This window comes from Arachis hypogaea, chromosome 5 (genome assembly GCF_003086295.3).
Source record: "Arachis hypogaea cultivar Tifrunner chromosome 5, arahy.Tifrunner.gnm2.J5K5, whole genome shotgun sequence".
Lineage (NCBI taxonomy): Eukaryota > Viridiplantae > Streptophyta > Magnoliopsida > Fabales > Fabaceae > Arachis > Arachis hypogaea.
This window is the reverse complement of record NC_092040.1, coordinates 109,569,440-109,575,014: the sequence shown is the minus strand read 5'-3', so window position 1 is coordinate 109,575,014 and position 5,575 is coordinate 109,569,440.

The following is a 5,575-nucleotide window of genomic DNA, read 5'->3' as shown; positions in this document are numbered from 1 at the left end:
AGTCAGTCTAATGTACTCTTCAGACTTTAATGCCTCTCGGGATCAGAGAGAGAGAAAGGGCTTTGAGATGCTGTTGGATCTTGGTGATTGATGAGTATAATATAGGGCCACAAAACTGAAACAGCTTGAGAAAGAGAGCAATGCAGGGCCTTAGTTATATCTTAATCTTAAATGCAGTAAAGCGGAAAAAATTTTGAGAAAAAGGTTTTGATTTTTTAATATATTAAAATAACCCTAATTAAATGTAAAAAAAGTTTTGTTTAGCATTGTTAGTGTGCATAATAATAAGAGGCAAAGAATAATAATTTGAATAAAAGAATTTAGAAGAGGTTTGATATTATAAAAGTTGATGAAGAGACAGAAGCAGTAGTTTTGGATGTCACTGACTGTTAATAATAATTATGAAACCGTACATGACATAAATAAATGAATGAGAGAATGTTTAAAGTGGTGAGTGAGATCTATCTGTGCAAATTAAGTGCTACTTTAATTAATCTTTCATCTTCTTCAATCTATCAACCCTTCTTTAAAAAGAAAGGGCAGCCTGCTATACTCTTTTTTTAGTTGTTTCCATCGTTCAAGAACTCGTGAATTAAAAAGAAAAAAGGTAGAAGAAATCATGAAGATGCTAGCTTATCCTCTCTTTCTTGCAGCTTTCACAGTAATTTTCTCCGTCACTTACGCCGTGCTTTGTCTTGCTGCTGTGTCACAATTATTATTTCTTTCGTTTATATCTCTCTACTCTCTGCCCTTTCAAACAAACAATAATGTGTCTTGCTTTTCTTCAATATGCCACAACTCATCTTACTTAGCTTCAACAAAATAATTTGCTTTTAACATTAATTAATTATCGCTGCCAATCAATTTTGAATTCATAATGTCCTAAACTTATTAAATCCCTGGTTACTGTAGCCTATTTCTAGTTTCTTTTTTTTTTTTACCATTGTAAATTATTTATAAACAAAATAATAAGTGAAGTTCTAAATCTAATAGATAGATAGATAGATGTTTTTATATAAATATTGTAAAAAAGAATCTTTTATATATATATATTACGTATAGTTAGTAGAAATATAAATAAAAGCTTGAATTATTTATAATACATGGATTATTCTTGTATTAATTTTTTCTTTTACCGAAAATAAAAAAATTGGAACCCATAATTTTTTAAATAAATATGAAAAGACTATGTTATTTAAACTATAATTCATTGGCTGTTACATTAAAAAATTTAATTTATACTAATAACACCAATTATATTTTTGTCGCATAGGTTAAAAAAACTATAATAGGTGATTATATTTTTTTTTTAAAATGAGATGGCACACAATTAAAATTTTGTACACTAATAAAGGAAATGCAAGTTAGGAGATTATTATTTTTTAGTATTAATTAAAAAAAATATTAGTCACCTAATTGAAGCAGAAAACTGATTTCATTCGAGAAGTGTATTAATTAATTAATAAAGTCATTAGTAGCTACATGCAGAAGTGATGTAGATGTTGAAAGTGAGGATAATAGACATGCAATATTAGAGAGAAAGAGAGAGAGAGCTTTCAGGTTCCGTCAGTGTGTTGTCCACGATGAACATTATGCAATAGGAGAAATGAAGAGGAAACATATTCACCCGAATCTGTAAAGAAACCTAAAATCCTTCGTCACTATCTCATCACTTGTCTTATAAATTTTAGAATATAACCTGCATTTGAAGTTTGGGTGCCTTAAAAAGAGACAGCTGACTGCACCAGAGTTAGCAATGGTGGTCCATGCAATAATGATGCTCACATTTAAGATCATTCAATATGCATTAACAAATAATACTTACACTATTCAGTATGAATTATTAGGATCGCGTGTCATGTCCTTGTTCTATATTATATGTTTTTAATATACACTTGTTCTAATAAACACATATATTAAAGTTATTAATTAGACAATTTATATAAAAATTTAAAGTTTTAATGTATTTATTAAAAGAATTTAAAGACACGTATTAATTAAACCGTTTTTCATTATGTTTTTGCATTTTTACGAAATACAAAAATATTTAATATCTTTTTAATATTAAACAAAAATTCAACTATAGAGAGCCAAATTTTTTATTTTAAATTTTAAATTATAAGTTCTAACTCTAAATTTTATACTTTGTAAAAAGTAAAAGTTAAAAAAATAATTTTAAAAAATATTAATTAATTAAAGATTAAATTTTTATACTTTAACCATGCATATAATATAATGTTTAATTTAGTTTTCGTTAATTATGTGAGAAGGTTTTTTTTTTAAATAAAAAGAAAAAGAAAAAACATCTACTGATATATATATACAGGAACTGTCTAAGGTGTAGTAGCTAGGTGGTGAAGACTTTAGGATTTTTTTTTCGGTTTTTTTAAGAAATAATGTGGGTGTAAATGCAGCATGCACTATAAGTTGTTGGTACCAAAGACTCTAAGTTACGTCAGTCATCTTTTCAATTCATGCAACAATTTCATCAACCTCCTTCAAACAGAACTATCAGGCATAGTATATGAAACAGCTCTTGCTGATGTATATTGATGAATCCATTGAAAGAATACATGAGCACACAGTAGATAAAATATATAATGTTGTTTCAGAAAATATTATACTTAATTTTGTAGTTTTACTTAAACCCAATGAAGTTGAATAGATAGAGTTTGTTGCATATTAACGGGTGAAGAGTAGTTAATGGAAGACAATTAAGGAAAGGGAAGGAAAAGGTGATGGAAATAATTGAGAGAGACACGCGGCAGGGTTGAAAGGTTGGGCCGGCCGGTTGGAACGTGAAGGTGAAGATAGATGAGTGAGTGATGAGTGAGTAGCCATCACTTTCCCTCTCTGGGCATTGAGCAGAAGCAGCAGCAACAATAATTATATATAGAAAAAGTACGAGGAGCCAATGGAATAATGGAGATTTATAGAATATTAAAGATATAACCATTATTGTTACATTTTTTTATCAGCTGAAGTTTCTGAGATGAGTGGTATCATGACATAGTATTAGAGCGCGAAATCCGAAAGGTCAAGAGTTTAATACTCGAATGATTATTTTAGATAGTAAAAGGAATGTTCATTTTGTAACTCATTAGCCTATATATAATAAGAGTTAGTTGCAATGGCCGATGCATGCATATAGAAAGGTGGACCATGTTGTCCAACTTACTTTAAACAGAAAAAAAGGGTATCCGATAGAAGCTAAGCCCCCACAGGCAATGCTATTGATCCTAATATCACGGAGTTTCACTGCCTGTCGGATGCATGGCCCTACTGCTTCCATTGCATCTGCATTTCACTGAAGCTTAGTTCTTGTGTTTGTGTGTGTCCCTTCCCCTCCCCCTCCCCCTCCCCCCTCAAAGGGTAATTGGCAAGTGTGCGAATTCATTTCTCATGCAACTACTCAAAGGATATCTCTCTGTTCCTTGTTTTCTTCTCTCTCATTCTTGTCTTTTCTGTCTCCATTCATTCACACTGCTTCTTCCGCTTAGCTTTACTACTAGTTAAGTAATTCGCCGCATCAAATCACGCCGTAATTATCAAATTCAAATATCCACACTACAACACATATCAAAACAGCTTTCTTGCTACCTTCTCCTTCTCCCATTTTAAGAATGGTATATAAACCCTAAAATGCTCATCATATTTATATTTATATAATATATATATATATATATATATTATCAAAATGTTATTTTACTTTTAATTTTTAAAAATTAAGTAGTTTTTTATGAATATGTTTTTTAGAATTAAAAGGTTAATATAATTTTATATATTAATTAATATTTAAATTTAGTTGTACCTTTTACTATAATGATTTCAATTTTAAAAGTAATTTCATCATCAAATACTATTGTTGTAACTTTTACTTGATATAAAATATTTTATTTTATTATACCGAATATAATTATTAAGAATATTTTTTTTTTTCGTCAAGTTACACCTTAATATACACATACACCTCTCTCCTTCCCTCCCATCCTCTATCTGTCTGAGTTCTGTATAACTATTTTCTAGTCATATGTAAGATTTAAATTTGGTACACTTCTTAAGTTAAGTATACATAGATACCGCTAGAGTAAGCCTTGCAGTTTATTATTACAATATTTAAAAAACTATCTTTATAAAAAAAGATAAACAAATTAAAAAAATATAAAGTTTATCAAATCCATTTTTAATAGATGGGTGCTCACATACATGTCCATATGATACATAGATTTTTTTTGTGGTATTATTTAAAAAAAAAAAGAAAAAATAAAAAAAAATCCACAAATATATATATATATATATATATATATATATATATATATATATATATATTTTTCTATATCAAAGTATCTTCTTTTTTCTTACGATATCCTTCAACCCGACAAGTCAATGACTAACTTGTCGGATATCGGAGTTTCATTAAGAGTTTGTCGTACATTAATATGTTGTTGCATGCATAAGGCGAGATTTGAATGCTCAATACTTTTAAACAGATTAATGAGCTAACCACTAAATCAACCCAACTTGATTAGCATCTTCCTTCTTTTTTTTTTTGCTACCCACGGTATCTTCCAATCCGATAAGCAAAAGATTAATCTATCGCGAGTCGAAGCTCCATTGACCAACGAATTAATGAGCTAATCACTAGACCAATCCAACTTGGTTTAGTTATTATCTTCGTTTTTAATAAGCCTAAAGTCTCATCATTTTTTTTTTAAAGTCTCATCATTTAAATTTCATTCTAGGCTTGTTAGTGTGATATGGCCCAAACAGGAGTTGGCCCAACTTATTCATCGTGATTGAAGATTCCAAACAGTTATATATATATATATATATATATATATATATATATATATATATATAGAGCGAGCCACTCAGATAAAGACGTTTAAAACGTTTTTTTAAGATATTTTTTAGTAATTAAAATTTAACACATATAATTGATAAAATTGTGTTATTTTTGTCAAAATTATACTGAACAAATTAATTTGTTAAAATCGTGTTATTTTCTACAATATTCTTATTATAGAAAATACTAAAATACTCTTATTATATATATATATATATATATATATATATATTCTGAAAATTAATATATATAATAGGAGTATTTTAGTCATTTTTTATAATAAAGATATTATTATTATTTTTTAAAAAAATAATATTCATTTAGACCAGTTCAAAATTTGATTCACCATTTTTTTTGTCAAATTAATTTGTTTGGTCTAATTTTAACAAAAATAACATAATTTAATCAATTATATATATTAAATTTTAATTACCAAAAATATTTAAAAAAAACATTTTATTATTTGAGTGTCTCCCATATATATTGTTGAAACACTTTAAATGATATAAAATATATCATTAAATGTTAACAATTGTGATGTCTTATGTAGAGCATCTTTTACTGAATGATGGGTAGAGGTAGATATATATATATGAGTATCGAAGTTATTTATTGAATTTGTAAGTGCTCAAAGTGAGTGATGGGAGAATATGAAGCATGGTCTAAAAGAGAAGACAAAAGAAGAAATAGAATTGCATGCACCCAAATGCATAAGAAAAAAGAACGGGA